At 39.1% G+C, this 20546-nt stretch overlaps 1 long non-coding RNA gene across 1 annotated transcript in view; it reads right to left on the bottom strand.

Annotated features, from left to right (window-relative positions):
• The window catches only part of LOC309642043, a 371803-nt gene extending 351706 nt beyond the window's left edge, over positions 1-20097 (bottom strand). Inside the window, exon 1 of the long non-coding RNA XR_014252932.1 lies at positions 19553-20097. This is a non-coding gene — a long non-coding RNA (uncharacterized lncRNA). The remainder of the gene's footprint in view (positions 1-19552) is intronic.
• Positions 20098-20546: the final 449 nt, after the last annotated feature.

Here is a 20546-nt window from a genome sequence, read left to right as displayed (position 1 = left end):
ATGATCACATGGTTTTTATTTTTGAATTTGTTAATATGGTTTATCACATTGATCGATTTACGTATACTGAAGAATCCTTGCATCCCTGCGATACATCCCACTTGGTCATGGTGTATGATCCTTTTAATGTGTTGTTGGAATCTGTTTGCTAGTATTTTGTTGACGATTTTTGCATCTATATTCGTGAGTGATATTGGTCTGTAATTTTCTTTTTTGGTAGTATCTTTGTCTGGTTTGGGTATCAGGGTGCTGGTGGCCTCATAGAATGAGTTTGGGAGTGTTCCTTCCTCTGCAATTTTTTGGAAGAGTTTGAGAAGGATGGGTGTTAGCTCTTCTCTAAATGTTTGATAGAATTCACCTGTGAAGCCATCTGGTCCTGGACTTTTGTTTGTTGGAAGATTTTAAATCACAGTTTCAATTTCATTGCTTGTGATTGGTCTGTTCATATTTTCTATTTCTTCCTGGTTCAGTCTTGGAAGGTTATACCTTTCTAAGAATTTGTCCATTTCTTCCAGGTTGTCCATTTTATTGGCATAGAGTTGCTTGTAGTAGTCTCTTCGAATCCTTTGTATTTCTGCGGTGTCTGTTGTAACTTCTCCTTTTTCATTTCTAAGTTTATTGATTTGAGTCCTCTCCCTCTTTTTCTTGATGAGTCTGGCTAATGGTTTATCAATTATGTTTATCTTCTCAAAGAACCAGCTTTTAGTTTTATTGATCTTTGTTATTTTTTTTTTGTTTCTATTTCATTTATTTCTGCTCTGATCTTTATGATTTCTTTCCTTCTGCTCACTTTGGGTTTTGTTTGTTCTTCTTTCTCTAGTTCCTTTAGGTGTAACGTTAGATTGTTTGAGATTTTTCTTGTTTCTTGAGGTAGGCTTGTATAGCCATAAACTTCTCTCTTAGAACTGCTTTTGCTGCATCCCATAGGTTTCGGATAGTCATGTTTTCATTGTCATTTGTCTCTAGGTATTTTTTGATTTCCTCTTTGATTTCTTCAGTGATCTCTTGGTTATTTAGTAAACGTATTGTTTAGCCTCCATGTGTTTGTGTTTTTTTACATTTTTTCCCCTTGTAATTGATTTCTAATCTCATAGCTTTGTGGTCAGAAAAGATGCTTGATATGGTTTCAATTTTCTTAAATTTACTGAGGCTTGATTTGTGACCCAAGATGTGATCTATCCTGGAGAATGTTCTGTGCGCACTTGAGAAGAAAGTGTAATCTGCTGTTTTTGGATGGAATGTCCTATAAATATCAATTAAATCTATCTGGTCTATTGTGTCATTTATGGTTTCTGTTTCCTTATTTATTTTCATTTTGCATGATCTGTCCATTGGTGTAAGTGAGGTGTTAAAAGTCCCCCACTATTATCGTGTTACTGTCGATTTCCTCTTTTATAGCTGTTAGCAGTTGCCTTATGTATTGAGGTGCTCCTACGCTGGGTGCATATATATTTATATTGTTATATCTTCTTCTTGGATTGATCCCTTGATCATTATGTAGTGTCCTTCCTTGTCTCTTGTAACATTCTTCATTTTAAAGTCTATTTTATCTGACATGAGTATTGCTACTCCAGCTTTCTTTTGATTTCCATTTGCATGGAATATCTTTTTCCATCCTTTCACTTTCAGTCTATATGTGTCCCTAGGTCTGAAGTGGGTCTCTTGTAGACAGCATATAGATGGGTCTTGTTTTTGTATCCATTCAGCAAGCCTGTGTCTTTTGGTTGGAGTATTTAATCCATTCACGTTTAGGGTAATTATTGATATGCATGTTCCTTTTACCATTTTCTTAATTGTTATGGGTTTGTTTTTGTGGGTCCTTTTCTTCTCTTGTGTTTCCCACTTAGAGAAGTTCCTTTAGCATTTGTTGTAGAGCTGGTTTGGTGGTGCTGAATTCTCTTAGCTTTTGCTTGTCTGTAAAGCTTTTGATTTCTCCATCGAATCTGAATGAGATCCTTGCTGGGTAGAGTAATTTTGGTTATAGGTTCTTCCCTTTCATCACTTTAAGTATATCATGCCACTCCCTTCTGGCTTGTAGAGTTTCTGCTGAGAAATCGCTGTTAGCCTTATGGGAGTTCCCTTGTATATTATTTGTCGTTTTTCCCTTGCTGCTTTTAATAATTTTTCTTTGTCTTTAATTTTTGCCCATTTGATTACTATGTGTCTCGGCCTGTTTCTCCTTGGGTTTTTCCTGTATGGGACTCACTGCGCTTCCTGGACTTGGGTGGCTATTTCCTTTCCCATGTTAGGGAAGTTTTCGACTATAATCTCTTCAAATATTTTCTCTGGTCCTTTCTCTGTCTCTTCTCCTTCTGGGACCCCTATAATGTGAATGTTGTTGCCTTTAATGTTGTCCCAGAGGTCTCTTAGGCTGTCTTCATTTCTTTTCATTCTTTTTTCTTTATTCTGTTCCGCAGCAGTGAATTCCACCATTCTGTCTTCCAGGTCACTTATCCGTTCTTCTGCCTCAGTTATTCTGCTATTAATTCCTTCTAGTGTAGTTTTCATTTCAGTTATTGTATTGTTCATCTCTGTTTGTTTGTTCTTTAATTCTTCTAGGTCTTTGTTAAACATTTCTTACATCTTCTCGATATTTGCCTCCATTCTTTTTCTGAGGTCCTAGATCATCTTCACTATCATTATTCTGAATTCTTTTTCTGGAAGGTTGCCTATCTCCACTTCATTTAGTTGTTTTTTTGGGGTTTTATCTTGTTCCTTCATCTGGTCCATAGCCCTCTGCCTTTTCATCTTGTGTATCTTTCTGTGAATGTGGTTTTTGTTCCACAGGCTGCAGGATTGTAGTTCTTCTTAGAAATTTTTTTTTTAAATTATGGTTTGTCAGGACCAAATTTCTCTGAGGAGGTTTCATTTAAGCTGAGACCTGCTACTGTTGGAGGGTCTTCTGCAGAGGCAGTGGCTGGCTGTGGCTCACCTTGGGGACAAGGACACTGGCAGCAGAAGTTCTGGGAAGTACTCCTTGGCGTGATTCTCCTGGAGTCCGTGGAATAATTTCTTAAACTTGTTTTATATATAAAAGGTATAATATTGGATATTTTCTATAATTTGTTTTACTCTCAAAAACATGACTCTGAGATCTTTCAATGTGATTACATATGGATGCACTTCATTCTTTTATCTACTGCATGGCATTCCATATTTGGGATAGTTTGCCATAATTAAATTAAATTACTTGCCATAATTTGTTTCATGATTCTAGCAGTAATGAACATTGTTTCTGCTATTTCATTATTAAAATGACAATGAAATGAATCTCCTTGTACAAGCCTCCCTGTGCACATGTATAAGTATTTCTCAGGGTAAATGTATGTAGTCCATGTGTGCACAGACACATGCACATATACACACATAGTTCTTTATCAAGAGTTTACTTTTGTGAATGAATAATCAGTTATCCCAACATCATTACTGAGCTGTTCACCCCTTCTCCACTGAGTCAAACTCTATCGTTGTTATACTAAAATTATATACATGTAGCTAGACATCTGTGCATCCATCTGGACCCTATAGTCTGTTCCATGGTTCTATTTTCTAATTTTATGCCAGAATCATATTGTTTTCATTATTATATTTTATAATAACATATTTTGAAAATCATCTTGGCAATTGTGCACATATACTCTTCTAGGAAAAATGCTGTGGAAATCTTGATTGGGAATACATTGTATTTGAAGATAAATTTGGGAAGAACTTTCATCTGTATAATATTGAATCCTTAAATTCATAAGCCGTTCTCCATTTATCCAAACCTTCTTTTACTGCTTTCAGTATACATTTATAGTCTTCTCTATAAAGTTCCTGTATATGTATGTATTCTTGAGTACATTTTAGTTGCTGTGGCTATTGTGAATCGGAATTGTCTTAAAAATTACATTTTCTAATGGTTCTTGCTGGTGGATAGAAAAGCTAGCACCCCTATATTCACTTCAGCACTATTCACAATAGCCCACATGTAGAAACAACCTAAATGTCCATCTACAGATGAATGCATAAAGAAAATGTGGTATATACATACAATGGAATACTCTTCAGCCTTTAAAAAGAAGGAAAGTCTGCAATATGCAACAATATTGACGAACCTTGAAGATTTTACACTAAGTGAAACAAGCTCATCACAGAAAGAAAAATGCTTCAACGATTTCATTTATATGAGGTACTGAAAGTAAGTAGTCAAATTCAGAGAAGCAAAGCATGGCATGGTGGTGACCAGGGTCTGGGAGAAGGGGAAATGGGGAGTTACAATCAACACGTGTAAAGTTTCAGTCAATCAAGATGAACAAGCTCTGGAGATCTGCTGTACAGCACTGTACTTACAGTCAACAATAATGTGTTGCATACTTAAAAATTTGTTGAGGGTAGATCTCATGTTAAGTATTTTTACAGTAAAACAATTTAAAAAGCTATTACTTTTTTGTATGTTGATTGCAAACTCTGGCTCTTTGATGAACTATTTTAAGTTGTAATAGAATCTAAGTTGATTGTCTTAGATTTCAAAGGTAGACCATCGTACCATCTGCCAGATTCCATCTTCTCCTTTCCAATAATTACACCTCATTCCTTTTGCCTTATTTTGTTGGCCACAGCCATCAGAACAATGTTGGATAATATCCTGAGAGATGGCACTGCTGTTTAAGCCAAATTGATTCTAATATTTCCCTCTTAAGTACAATGTTTGCTAAAGCTGTTCGCTGTAGATAGCCTATGCTAAGGAAATTTCCTTATATTTCTAGTTCCTATAAGGCTTCTTTCCCTCCTTCTCATGAATGGGTTTTATATTTATTGAACTTTTAATTCAGTTTTCCTGATATAATCACCTAGTTTTCCTTGTTTAATTTAGTGAATTACCTTCACAGATGTGCAAATGTTGAAATACCTTTTGTGTGACTTGACGTTGATTTGTTAATGTCTTGCTGGATTCAATTTACTGAGTATGTTGTAGGATTTCTGCACTTGTATTTATGTTTCTGAAACAAATGAAGTTGTTTTCTGCCTCAGGGCCTTGGCCTGTTGGTCCCTCAGCTAAAATTTTCTTCTCCCTGTTCCTTGAGTGCCTGGTTCCTTCTCTCTGTTCTTAGTTCAGAGGTCATCTTCTCTGTTGTCACTCCCTGTCTTTACTGTTTAATATTTCTCCCATTCCTATCCTGTGCTTACGTATTCCTGTTTTGTTTTCCTCAGGCCACACATCACTCTTTAAACTGCTTCCTCCCTTGCTTTTTTCTTCCCTTCCTTCCTTCTTCCCTCCCTCCTCTCTTTTTCTGTCTTCTCCAAAAGAATGTAAGCTCCAGGAGGGCAGCATGTGTTTAGTTACTCCACCATCTTGACCTTCCCACATCTGTGCATCGCAAACGCCACATACTCCAAGGAGGCAGAAGTGCAGAGGGACAGAGTGGGCTTTGATAACAAGCTGTGTGGTCTTGAGCAATCTACTTAAACTCGATCAGTTCAGCTCTCCTGTAGGTAAAATGGGAAAAATCACACCTACATGACACAATTCCCTTAAGGATTAAAGGAGTCAACATATTTTACCATGAATTTCAACAGCTGGGACATAGTTGGAAGTCATTAAGGGGTTGGTTTCCTCAACTCACCCCTTTCCCTTATGATTGTAATGATAAGATAGAAGGGGACAGAGAATAGTGCCTAGGAGAATGCTCTGTGCAGTTTGGTGCGTATTCTGGCACAGAATTGCCACATGTGGTAAGGCACAGCATTCTGGTGCTGTTAGCACATCTCTACACATTCATCTGAAACAGCTTTACATTTTTTGGGGGGTGGGGAGGGAGAACATTTTTACATTGAAACTCCAGTGATACAATGGCAGCATGAAATATCTGAATTCTTGATTATTTTACCAAAGTTTATGCTTTTGCACATGTCTCTTCTTTTATGCGATTTAAGATAAGAGCTATTTCATGAGTATTTTCTAACTCCATCTTTAAAGACAGAGTTGTAAAGGGGTAGATAATTCTGCAATAACTTACTGGATGATCACAAAATTTTAACTTTAACATACATATCAGAATAATAAGGCAATTTATGATTATGATTGACAATCCAAGGTGCTCTTATAAATGTATCCATTCAGGTGCCAATTATATTTTTTTAGCTTTTGAAGAATCAACTTCAAAGTTGTCTTGAGGGGTCTGAGCATCCCCAGGTTGCCAAGATGCAGTAGATGTTTGATCTTGGTTTCTGTTTTCCTTCTTGCCATCCACCTGCTGAGCTTAAGGAGATTGATTTTATATACATCTGGCGCTAACCCGCAGCTGGTGGGCAACTCACACTATAGTTATAGCAAATTACCTAAACGTAAATAAAAGCCTGGAGTATTTGAGTTAAAAAAATGTAGCTCCATAAAGTTACATTGCCATCACACCTTTATGAACTTGGCAATGGATGTCATTGCCAACTTTTTCTTGCAATTCTCAGAAGTATGTTTTTCAGTTGACCAAATAGACAAAGAACATTTTTAGGTGTTTCCATACTTTCCAATGGCACAGCTATGCCTTATCTGACCACAGCGAATGTTCACCATGTGTTAGCTTTCACCAAAACGTGCAAAAAATAATATTATTATGTGAGCCCATCGGACTTTCTGCAGGCTGGCAACTTTGATTGTGCTAAGCTACTTATAAAAATCATATTTCAAAAGCACAAATTGCACATTCTCTCAGTTTAAAAGAGATGAACCTGATATTAAAACCCCAAATGGCCCTGAATGGAGACCTCTTTAAATAAAAAATTCACCAGCTAATATAGGTCAAGAAACCAGTTTGCTCAGGCAATGAAACATTCATAGCATTTTTCTCCTGTACAAATTCTTGTGTGTTGAAAAAGGTGACGATTCTGGCTGAAGGCTTTCCCACATTCATTACTTCTATAAGGTTTCTCTCCAGTATGAATCTGAATTACATCATGGGAAAGTTAGTTTCATGACTCCTTTGGGATAGTTGTGGTCTTGAATATGGAAAGTCAATTAATCTATTGCTTAAAGAATAATGGTCAAGAAATAATATGTGAAAGTTCTTTGTGAACATTGAAGTGTTACACAAATGTAAGATCTATAGAACGTTACCTTAGACTGTGAATTCAAGGAAAGACTCATGCCTTATTATTATTTTTTTTGGTACCAGCTTCAGTGCCTGGCAAAATATAGAAATCTTAAATGTTTCTGAATGAACAGATAAACACTGGAAGTAGCAAGGTGACAGCTACAGTTTAAAGAATGTTTAGGAATAACAATTAAAACAAAGGGAAGTATTTGTGTCCTACAATCTTGGCCATTGAAACTAGCTTGGTGGATGGGGGGATTGGGTCAGACAAAGCCTGAACCAAAGCCCTGCAGGGTTGGAAAAGAGAGTCAGAGGAGACTGAAGGATTAGAGCACAGTTAGAGGTCCTTAAGAGACCCAGCAGGAGGTTGTAGGGCTTCAGTCAGGCAATCTGAGTTTGGGGGAAGTTCCCCTATCTCTAAAATGAGTAGGAGGGTGAAACTGAATCCCACTCCCAAAAGAACTCACTAACAGTCAGCAAACCAACACAGGGACCCAAGCACAGAGGCACTAGATAGGAAACCAGTTGTTGGAATTACAACATAATGGGGCTGATTTAATACAAACCTGTTACAAGAGTTATAGGGTAGAGGTTTATTATGAATGTGTCCCTGACCTAGAAGAGCCAGAAATCATGGCAACCAAGAACTGTTCATTCATAGTGAGAAAGTCACAAGAACACTCACTGGAACCCTTGGGCATATCAAGGGCCCGTGTAGGGAGAGTGGAGACAACTTGTCTGGTCCTTGGCTTCCCAGTCTATGGATCTTATCTGAATGATTGGAGTCATCCAGAAAATGGGAAACAGAGAGTGTGAATCTCCAACTTCTGTTGTATTATTAAAAAGTATTAAGTAAGGACCAGTAGGTTCTTTACCTCTTATTCATCTGTTTCTCAAAACGCTTGATATTTCTGGTATTCCAAATCTCAGCAATCATATTCAAATGCCACACCTTATCCTAACACCACATATAAAGTAGTGTTAGTTGTTTTTTTTTTTTAATTGAAACCAACACTTGGCCTCCTGAGACAACTGAACTTATTCATTACCATGAAGGGACTATTTTTAAAATGACTTTCCCATGTCATCTGATTTATGACACACAGAAAAGAATGCAGTTCTCTGAGCCAGTTGGGATAGGGATTATGTATGGCATGTGTAGCAACTATTCCTCTTTGCCTGTTTTGTACACGCATCCAATAGTAGAGCAGCTGCATCCTTTGTCATCTGGTATCGTACAAGAAAGGGCTTTGTCTGGGAACCACGACACAGAATAGGCATTTCTCACTTTGGAAATGACTTTCTTGCTTTGGCTTTGATGCGCGTGTTGATAAATGATTTTGGATTGCCTCAGGATTTCCCCACTGATGGGAGACCACGGCTTATTGAAAACACTCAATGTCACTGATAGCGTCCCTCAGTGCCAATGCCTTTGTGCTCCATGGAGGTCATGGAGACTGAATGCCTGCCAAATGAATGTGCGACTGGTCACACTTGCAATGCCAGGGCACACTTAACCTGTGAGGAGCTCTGCTCTCCTGGAATACTTGCATTCCTAACTGTTCATCAGAATTTAATTACTAACAAGCACTTCACCCTGCAAGTTGCCACTACCAGCTCACTGTAAGAGTACAAGTAGCTCAGCATCATCCAGAAGGCCATTCTATGCAAAGTACCTAAAATAGCTACAAAGTTTTCACATGAGTATTCATAGTAAGAGGAAAGAGTGCATGGTAGCCAAGTTATGAGTGGGATGGTGAAGCCAGCCTCTTGTTCTTGGCAAACAAAACAAAAGCAGCAAGTCTCTTTGTGATAGCAGCATGGCAGTGAACGGATGACTCCTCTCCTGTTAGAAACAAACGTTTAGCGCTATGTAGAAATCTTTTCAGGCATCAAGTTGTAAGTTCTGGTGGGAGAATGAGAGCATCGTTTCCTGACACATTAGGAAGTGCCTGTGGCCCACAGGACAGGCTGTCTTTTAGCCTTAGTTCTTATCTCCGGCTAGACTGTCCATGGATTTCCTCCTGAACATACCTTATATTCTCTCATTTCCAAACATTTGCCAAATGAAATGCTTGCCCTGCCCCACCCATAACCTCCACCTTTCTAAACTCTATCAGCCCTTTGGTTTTGGTTTCCATCGTCCCCAGCTCCCTCCGAATACCACAACCCAAAGTGTTCACTTCCCTTTACGAATACCTCAAGCTCTTAGCATCTGGCACCTCCCAAGTAGAGATGAGGGTGGCCATTTGTTCATATGCACAGCTAGATATCAAAGAGAGCTAGCCTGGGGAGGTGAAAAGTATACTGGTTTAAGAATGAAGTAGCCTGAGCTTTTGTTCCAGTTCAGCCACATATGTGACCTTAGACAATTCATTTAATATCACCACGCTTCAGTTTGCTCATCTTGAAAATAAGATGCTGGGACTAGATAATCTCTTTTTTCCCTTCTGACTTCGGTATGCCATGAATTAGGTTTATTAATAACAGGGAATGCATCTATCCTTTTATTCTTGTGGCTATAACACTTAATATTTAGTATCAGTCATTTACATAGAAAGTGCTTAAAAATGGCACTTACTATGTGGCAGGTATTATTCCCATTCACTTACATCTTCTAATATTCCCATACTCTCTTCTCCAGTATTACATAAATGTGGATGTATTAAAGAGATAAAATAGCATTGTACTAATATAGGAGAAGATTCTGCAGGAATGAGTTTTGAAATGCAGTGTAAGAGAGGTAAGACAGTTTGTTAGAGAGGACTGGGAGATATAATATAGGCAAAGGAAGAAATGAGTCAATTGTGTGCTGGGCAAGACAACACACAGATTGGACTGACACAGTGAGTAGTGACAGTGAAGGCTGGGGACTTGGACAAAAATTTTAAATGTCAGGTTGTGGTATTTAGGCATGTTGGGTCAGGCAATACAGACCCCCTTGAACAAGGAAAGTAGTCAAATAAACTACTATATCTCCCCCCCCCCCCAGTTTTATTGAGATATTTTTGACATATAGCATCTATAAGTTTAAGGTGTACAATGTGATGATTTGATACATGTATCTACTGTGAAATGTTTACCACAATAAGGTTAGTTAACACCTCCAACTCCTCACATAATTGCCATTTTTGGTAGTGATAACGTTTAAGATCTACTCTCCTAACAACTTTCAAGTATATAATACAGTGTTGTTAACTACAGTCGCCATGCTGTACATGAACTTATTGCTCAGAACTCATTCATCTTATAGCTGGCAGCTTGAGTCCTTTGATCAACCTCCCAGTCCCTGGTAACCACCATTCTACTCTCTATTTACAAGAGTCTAAATAAATTATATCTTAAGAATAAGATACCCCTGTAGCATGACAGAATATGGAATCTAAGGACTAAGGAGGAACCAATCCTCCTACTTTAGTTCACTGCTGGACCATCAGCACCTAGACCTGTTCTTGGCGCACAGCAGGTATTGAATTGTAGTGGTGATGTGCCCTGCAGCCCAGATTCCTCCTCCCCCTTCAGGACAGAGCTGGTGGCTGACTGCTCTCAGCTGAGTCTCACACCCAGCATTGATTGCCCTGACTGAAGAGACCTGAGTAGCCCAAAGTTTCGTTCCCTTTCCAGAGGTATAAAGATCCGGCCCTCTTGCCTCAAGGTGGGACAACTCTGAAGGGTCATCCAACTCCAGTTTCCTGTGGGATGGACTAAAGCTTTGTTGTGATTCCATCACAGTTCAACTCCTCCCTCTATCCAGTCTTACATCCTTCCCTGCCCACAGGTGTTGATCCCAAAAGTCTCCTGTCACTAAACTATCCATCTGAAAGTCTGTTTCACAGGGAACTTGACCTAAGACACTAATGGATGAGTAAATAAATAGATTTAAAAATATTTACTGAGAACCTTCTATATGCCTGGCACTGTCCTAGTGTAACTGAGCAGGACCCTATGGGGCCTTCCAGGGGCCCTCCCCCATATCCTCTGCTTTAGCTCCTCTCTGAAGTACCTCGATAATAGTATCTGATGCACATTTCCTGAGTTGTTTTACAGATGTTAAAACCACCACCAAATGAAAGAAATTAACTACTTTGATGATCATGAGCATGTAGCCCCCAGACCTACTGGAGCCTAAGGATTGATAATGTTACACCTGTGACACTGGCCAGTTACCTCACCATCAACCAATCAGAGAACTGTGCACGAGCTGATCACATATCCTGGGACGCCCCTCCCTCACCTTGCCTTTAAAAATGCTTTGCTGAAACTTGTCTAGGAGTTTGGGTGTTTTGAGCACTAGCTGTCCTGGGCTCCTTGCTTGGCGCCTGCAATAAAGGCTGCACTTTCCTTCACCATAATCCGGTGTCAGTAGATTGGCTTTATTGCACGTGGGTGAGCGGACCCAATTTTGGTCCGGTAACACTAGGTGCTGAGGATAGAGATGTGAATGAGACAAACATCTCTAATCAGATAGCTTTCATTCAAGAGGGGACATAGACAAATATAATTTCAGACAGTGATGAGGGCAATGAATAAGGAAAGTGATGCGATAGGGACTGAAGATACAGGGGCTTCTTCAAATGGGTTGGTCTGAAAATGTCTCTCTGATTGTTGAGATGAAACTTTTATAACAAAGTTTTGTATAACAAAGAGCCAGACATATAAACATTTAGACAGAGTATTTCAGGTAGAAATCACAACTAGTACAAAAGTCCTAAGGCAAGAAGGAGGTTGGCCCAGTTGGCCCAGTTGAGGAACATAAAGGTCAGTATGCCTGTAGCAGAAGAGTGGCAGGATAATGCTGGAGAGGCAGGTTGGAAATCGATCACATAGGGCCTTGCAGACTAGTAAGAATTTTGCATAAAGTATCGGGCACAACTTCATTACACAACTGGACTCTTAATTCAAGGTTTTAATCATTGTCACCTTTTCACTTTGTAATTCTTTAATTCTTCCTTATTTCTATCACTAGTTCAGAGAGAGTTTTTTTCTTTCCTTTAGGGCTTTCATTCTTTGTAGAAGCAAAAAAAGAGAAAAAAAAAAGTTATTTTTCCCTTACCTTGAATTAAGGTTAGAATATATTCAGGCATATCTTAACATATTATATCTCTACTCAGTCTGCCTTCTGTCACTCCCTGCATATTCTATCAGAAAAGTCAATACATGGCTGAACCCCAACTAATGTCAGAGTGAAAGCTTTCCCTGGGATCACATGTGGCTGGATTGTGTGTAGAGGGTGGGTGGTGGGTACTTTTCATGCCAGGGTAGCTGAGCATGAGCCCCAGCCTACTAAGAGCCACCTCTATAGTTAGGTACTGAGGGTATTTCAAATCAAAATAAGAGAGTGGGAAGGAGCTAGAGAAAGATAATTTTATCAAGAACCAGAAATTAAACTATTACCACAATTAAGTACTAATTTAATTCTGAGCTTATGATTACCCAAGGCAAAAGAGCAGTGTCATGGGACCTCTTTGTTGAGCAAAAGGAAAGATGAGTTTTCAAGGAGATAACTTTTTTTTTTTTTTTTACAGATTCCAAAATCAAGGACAAATTATTTATATGGATCCTAATCACAGAGACTTCGAGAAATCCAATGGACAATATCAGTTTTGCAAACACATCTCACATATATTTCACATGGCCATTTCTTATATCAACTCTTGATTAAAAGTAGTTGAGGGCTTCCCTGGTGGCGCAGTGGTTGCGAATCTGCCTGCCAGTGCAGGGGACACGGGTTCGAGCCCTGGTGCGGGAAGATCCCACATGCCGCGGAGCAACTGGGCCCGTGAGCCACAATTGCTGAGCCTGCGCGTCTGGAGCCTGTGCTCCGCAACAAGAGAGGCCGCGATAGTGAGAGGCCCCGCGCACCGCGATGAAGAGTGGCCACTCGCCGCAACTAGAGAAAGCCCTCGCACAGAAACGAAGACCCAACACAGCCATAAATAAATAAATAAATATTTAAAAAAAAAAAAAAAAAGAGTGGCCCCCGCTCGCCACAGCTAGAGAAAGCCCTCGCACAGAAACGAAGACCCAACACAGCCAAAAATATAAATTAATTAATTAATTAAAGAAAAAAAAAGTAGTTGAGATCATGGTATATAACCGTGGTTAAGGGAGGACATTTGGATAAGTCACTGGGTTTATATAATCCAAATGTATTAGAGTTGTTGACTAGAATGTTATCAGATGGATGGTTAGTATTCTCTTTGGCAGTTTGCAAATATCATTCATTTTTATCAAGGTTTTGATAGTGAGTTAAGATTGGGATTTCTGAAAAGTACCTCAAGAGAGGCAGCAAGGACACACCTTGTTTGAAAATAGATCTGTAAGATTTTAAGACATAAAATGATGAAATCTCACCTGAAAATACAGTACTTCACTACACAATAATCTTTCTTAATAACAGTCCCTCTCATTTGGATATATATTCAGAAATTCACAACAGTTCATATGCTTGGTGTTCTCTGCGCCCATGGGCTTATTACCGTCCATTCAGTAACCTCTAAACAAAATTCTTGTACTTTTAGTCCCTGAACTTCTAACCCACTCCATGTTTTGCAGTTAATATGCACAGCATTGTTTTTATACTGCTGCTTGATCTTATGATCTTTTTCCTGTCAAATAATCATTACATTACCAAGAGAAGAAATGAGGATTTACAATAGAACCTACAGCAGAAGGATGAGAAAGGAGATTTTCAGTACTACAATAAAATCACATTAAAATTATGTGGTAAATCCCCCTGCCCTTTAAAAATGTTTGTTACAATAGCGCTCTCCAATAGAAATCCTATGACCTACACATGAAATTTAAAAATTTTTAGTAACCATATTTTAAAAAGAAAAACAGTGAAATTAATTTTAATAATATATTCAACTTAACCTAATATATCCAAGACTATCATTTCAATATGTAACCAAAATTTAACAACATGAATAAAAATAATACCCAGTGCGTATTTTACATTTGCAACACATCTTAATGCATTCTGCATGCATTTTAATCTAGTGGCTGCTATATTGAACAGTATAACTCTACAATGTATGACGTCTCTCAGGAAGCTTTTTTGGTGAACCTTAGTCTATAGTACTGAAAAATATTAGGAATACAGAGCTATTACAAAGGAGTCAATATTTAAATTCTAAGTAATATCTGGCATGCAATTACTTAGAGAATTAATTAATTTACTGATTGATTATATTGTTCGTTCAACAAATATTTATTGAATCTTAAAATATGCTGTGCAACTTAAGAGGTTTCTAGATCCCTTGAAGGGTACAGTCAACAGTTACTTCCTGACTGTTCTGCAAAATAACAATCAGCTTTGCCTCTTCTGAGTATTTAGATATGATACAATTTAGCCTCCTTTGTTCTTCTTTGTAGAAGGGGGAAAGGAGGGCTCTGAAGGAGCTGAAGCCTACAGAGTGTCAGCTTAGAAGCAGGTCCCTGAGAGCTGGCAAAGGACTAATTCCATACACTGATATAGTAAGAATAATTTTGTAACTGCAATACTAGGAGAGGCAGCAAGGACACCCTGATTGAACAGTGCCTGAGGGCTGAAACCAAACACAACAAATAACTTTGATAACGTGCTGCTATTTTTAATTGTGGCAGAAACTATACATGACTTGAAAACTACAGGAAAAAAAAAAATGAAGAAAAAAAATGCCCCTAATTCAACAATTTACACGTATTTCCATTCACTTTTTTTTTCCCAATGGTGTGTTAGTTTCTGCTTTATAACAAAGTGAATCAGCTGTATGTATGCATACATCCCCATATCTCCTCCCTCTTGCGTCTCTCTCCCACCCTCCCTATCCCACCCCTCTAGGTGGTCACAAAGCACCGAGCTGATCTCCCTGTGCCATGCGGCAGCTTCCCACTAGCTAGCTATTTTACATTTGGTAGTGTATCTATGTCCATGCCATCCATTTCCATTTTGATGCATTTCCTTTCATCCATGCCTACTCCCCACCACTTAATGTCCCAGGTCTCACAAGTCTGAGGCATGAGAAAATGTCACGCTTGCTTTTTATATCTAACTTGACAATGATAGGAGCCGCTCCTGCCCTCACGCAACCCCTACCAGCTTAACCCCCAGGAACTAGCTGCCTCGAGGGGTCTCCTGGCAGGTTTTCCTGGCAAGTCTCCTGCTGTCTCAGGAACACGCTCCCCCCGCCCCTCGCCCCTCCAGTTTCAACACCGTGGCATCCCACCTTGCCACCTCGCTGTGCCCGATGCCCACCATCCTCATGACATCACTGCTCTCCAGGGCTACCCGCCTGCAGTGACTGTGTCCTCACTCTAGCCTAGCCAAGGGCCTTCTGCAGGTTCCCTCCGTCAGTTGCTACTAGATGTGGCGACTGAGTCCATACAACACAGTCACAGTCAGCCTTCTTCCTGCCTGTGGTCGGGGCTAACTCAGCTCCCACCAATCAGAGCTCTCCGGCATTTCCACACCTTCCAACTTAACCCCCAAGTGGAGCTTTGCAGATCCAGACTAAGCCTCTTTTCCCAGGACTACCAACAGTGGGAACACCCGTTCCTTTATGGAAACATCACCTTCAAGGGTGTGGTCTGGCCCTGTGGCCTCAGCAGGATAATCGCAGCAAGATAATCACTGCAGTCTAACAATGCTCTTCTCAAGGCCTGGACTAGAGTCTTGCCTTCTTTTTCCCATCTTCTTCTTTTTTTCTTCCTTCCTTCCTTGTTTCCTCCCTCCCTCCCTTCCTCCTTTTTATAACTTTGCTTATCTAAAATGGTATGAAAATATTTTCCTGTTATAAAAGTACAATACATTCCCACTGTAAAAATGAAAAAATCCAAGTAAACAAAAAGACTCATAAACTTACCACTTCAGAGTTTACCGTTCTGCCATTCTAATACATTGATATATCAAGAATTTTAAACCTAAGGTAACTTCAAGTATTAGAGCCCTGGGATAACCTAAAAAGGAGTGTGCCCCTCATTTAGAATTAAAAATAGACCAAAAAGCGGAATTCTAATAAAAATCTGGAGAAAAGTTGAGGGCTAAGTTTTGATTGATAATAAATTAGTACTATCCAGTAATCCCCAAAGTGTAGGTAGGTATTTATTTAAGTATAAGTTTATTTGTTAAAATAATTTCTTATGCTGCTTTACTAAAGGAATTTTAATTTTAAAACAATTAGTGATCACTGTGTTAGACTACCAAAACTATGACCAGAAAATTACCTAAAAGTAGAGAAAGAATTTTAATTTGAACCCCTAAGTTAAACATTAGCACCAGTACCATCATATCCACACTTAGGAAACATGGACCTCTGCTAGGACTTTTCAGCTAGTACTGTTTCCTTTCCCCTTCTTTTATGAGCTAATAAAAGCAATGCAAAATGGGGAATCAAAAGAAATCCAGATTCTAGTCTTATTTTTCTTACTACCTGGTGACGATTTCCTTGATATCAAACGAGGATGAGAAAATCTGTCTTAGGCAATTCTGTGAAGACAAAATAAGATATTTGATGTGCAATAATTTTGAAATGCTATACTAATTGTATAAAATGCGGTATTATTTTTTGGAAAAAATTACCTTTCAAGGGCCTTTTAAAAACATGGTTGTTACTTTCATTAGAAAATTTTGTTGAAAAATGACACCAAAAGGAAAGAATCACTTGGCATTGCTCTACTCTCATATTTTAAAATGTTGAGATCTAGGTGCTTGAGATTGAAGATCTGTGAGTGACAAGCTCTGTCTTTTCCACAGGCATCTTTAGTTCCAGCCTTCTAATTTTAAGCTAACACCATTAGCTCAGTTTTAGCTATCATGTTTTAAAAATGTACAAAACCCTGTTTTTGTAAATAACCTAGACAGAATGCAACACTCACACCTCCATCACAGCCACTAATTAATCTCAGAGGCGTTTCTCAGGACTTCAGTTATAAAACTTCATGCAAAACTAGCAAACAAAGATTTTGCTTCACACCATTTGAAATGAAATGGGTTTTTGTAAGCTTTTCAGGGAACGTGACTAAAGAGTTGATGGCCTCCTCATGGAAGGCAGTGGTATATTCAAAATTTAATGAGCCTACATGACAAAATCCTTTGCAACTCAACTAAATTTTGAACAAGTCAATTTTTTCATTCGATGTACAGGACACACATGCTACCAACTAGCAAAGGAGTGTTTAGCAGATTCACAAATGCCCTCTCTACTACTGCCCCGGCTCCAGGGGCCATGGCATCAGCAGGTGTGTACCTGGAGGCACCTGGGGTGGGAGTGGGTGTGGGCACCGCAGACTGTCAACCCATTGCAAGGGTCTTTAACCATTTTCTTATTCCCTCACTGTGTTCACTACTCAGGGCTCTATACTTACCACCTAGTGCCTTCCCATGACAGATTATAAAGTTAGGCGGCATGATGGTGAATACGGCCCAATTTAAAGGATGCCAAAAAGACCCTTGTTTTCTTCTTTTCTTTCCCTCTCTCTGTCTCTGTTTGTCTGTCTTTCTGTCTGTCTGTCTCTCTCCTTCTCATACACATACACACAATTTGTCCAGATAGTAAACTCCAAGTGATATATTCTAAATGAAGATCCCTGATTTATATACCTATTTAAGGTGAAAGGGAAGTCCTTAACTCATTATTAGTCATCAGAACTAGATTTTGAATGAGTTTACCAGACTACCTGTCCAGTCAACTTGAAGAAGATGAAACTACATTCAAGAACGTTGCGATTGGGAGAAAATAGAAAAGAAAAATAGGTACGAAGTATGGGGTACTCCCCAGGGTAGCGTCTCGGGGGATGCTACATGGCCATGCCATGCCATGGGGCCTGAGGCAATCTCAGGACATTGGGCATCTTGAGGTGTGAGAAAGGCAGAGAAAGAGTGTTCAATTCCAAGCATTTTACAACCACCAACAGACAAATCAGGAGTTTAAGCAGCCTCATTGTAAAGGGAAGATCAGAAACGTCAGGGGATTCCAGGTAACCTAGATTTTACTCACCTTGTGTTCTCTCTATGAAAGAAACTTCTGAACACTATATTAATTGTGAGTAGATAATCAATGATTCATTATCTCAGTATTTTAAAAGAGATTCTCAGAGAGGCAAAGAGGAAACAAAGAACCTAACCAAAGAGAAAATTCTGAAATTCTCCTAGCAGAACAGTCCCAAACATTGGGAGATGGGTAGAAAAAGAGTAAGGATAGGAGAGGGAAGCGTACACAAATAAATTTGTATTTCTTTCTTCAGGACTATTGATTCAAGTGAGAGGAAGTAATAAGGAATATCAAAGGCCAAAATAAACATCAAAAGAGAGAGAAAGTCACCAAGTGAAATCCTCAGTCTGGGCATGTTGTGGCTGCAGGTCATGCTTTACTCACTTTGACTTCATAGTAATGTTTGTGGGTTGGTGAGAGCTATCTAGACCCCAGATCTTTTTTCAGTATCTATGCCTCTTCCTTTCTCCACCCATAGCTGTTAAGTTACCACCCAGTGTCACATCCTTGCTTAGTACTCTCTCCATCCACCCACATCCACACACACACAGGCACAGAGGCATAACCCAGGGTGCTTACTTCAGTTTGCTGCTCTTCTTGGCCAACTCTATTCCTGGAAACCTGGTTGTTCACAGTAGGGAATACAAACTAAATGGGGCCTTTCTGCCTTCCATGGGAAAAATCACAGGGCCCCAAATAAGGATAGATGTCTGGGGCTTCAAACACCAAGAGCTCTGAGCAATCTTCAAATGCATTTCAGCAGAACTTCCAGAAAACAAGATACTTGATAAACAATTTAGTTTATCAAAACCAAGACAAAATGCAAATAATGAACCTGAAGCAACAGCAGGACAAATCAGACAGAAAAACACCACTCACCTCCTTTCCTCCTCTACAGAACCATCTTGTTTTCAGAGTAAGGTTCTATTACCATGAGGACTACTGAGAATATATGAGAGAAAGCAAAAGAGGGCTGTCACAGGGGAGGAAATTATCTGGCAGATCTGCATGGCAGGCGGTATTGTTTATAAAATTGTGGTTGAACCTTGTACCTGGGTAGACAGTGCACAATGAAGATTTTTTTTTTAACATCTTTATTGGAGTATAATTGCTTTACAATGGTGTGTTAGTTTCTGCTTTATAACAAAGTGAATCAGCTATACATATACATATATCCCTATATCCCCTCCCTCTAGCATCTCCCTCCCACCCTCCCTATCCCACCCCTCTAGGTGGTCCCAAAGCACCGAGCTGATCTCCCTGTGCTTTGCGGCTGCTTCCTACTAGCTATCTATTTTACATTTGGTAGTGTATATATGTCCATGCCACTCTCTCACTTCGTCCCAGCTTACCCTTCCCCCTCCCCATGTCCTCAAGTCCATCTTCTATGTCTGCGTCTTTATTCCTGTCCTGCCCCTAGGTTCTTCAGAACCATTTTTATCTTTTTTTAGATTCCATATATATGTGTTAGCATACAGTATTTGTTTTTCTCTTTCTGACTTACTTCACTCTAGGTCCATCCACCTCACTACAAACAGCTCAATTTCATTTCTTTTTATGGCTGAGTAATATTCCATTGTATATATGTGCCACATCTTCTTTATCCATTCATCTGTCAATGGACATTTAGGTTGCTTCCATGTCCTGGCTATTGTAAATAAAGCTGAAATGAACATTGTGGCACATGACTCTTTTTGAATTACGGTTTTCTCAGGGTATATTCCCAGTAGTAGGATTGCTGGGTCGTATGGTAGTTCTATTTTTAGTTTTCTAAGAAACCTCCATACTGTCCTCCATAGTGGCTGTATCAATTTACATTCCCACCAACAGTGCAAGAGGGTTCCCTTTTCTCCACACCCTCTAGAGCATTTACTGTTTGTAGATTTTTTGATGATGGCCATTCTGACAGGTGTGAGATGATACCTCATTGTAGTTTTGATTTGCATTTCTCTAATGATTAGTGATGTTGAGCATCCTTTCATGTGTTTATTGGCAATCTGTATATCTTCTTTGGAGAAATGTCTATTTAGCTCTTCTGCCCATTTTTGGATTGGGTTGTTTGTTTTTTTGATATTGAGATGTATGAGCTGCTTGGAGATTAATCCTTTATCAGTTGCTTCATTTGCAAATATTTTCTCCCATTCTGAGGGTTGTCTTTTCGTCATGCTTATGTATTCCTTTGCTGTGCAAAAGCTTTTAAGTTTCATTAGGTCCCATTTGTTTATTTTTGGTTTTATTTCCAGTTCTCTAGGAGGTGGGTCAAAAAGGATCTTGCTGTGATTTATGTCATAGAGTGTTCTGCCTATGTTTTCCTCTAAGAGTTTGATAGTGTCTGGCCTTACATTTAGGTCTTTAACCCATATTGAGTTTATTTTTGTATATGGTGTTAGGGAGTGTTCTAATTTCATTTTACATGTAGCCCAGCACCACTTATTGAAGAGGCTGTCTTTTCCCCATTGTATATTCTCGCCCTCTTTATCAAAAATAAGGTGACCATCGGTGC

Source organism: Balaenoptera physalus (assembly GCF_965194825.1).
Source record: "Balaenoptera physalus genome assembly, chromosome: 13".
NCBI lineage: Eukaryota > Metazoa > Chordata > Mammalia > Artiodactyla > Balaenopteridae > Balaenoptera > Balaenoptera physalus.
This window is presented reverse-complemented; position numbering and strand designations above follow the sequence as displayed.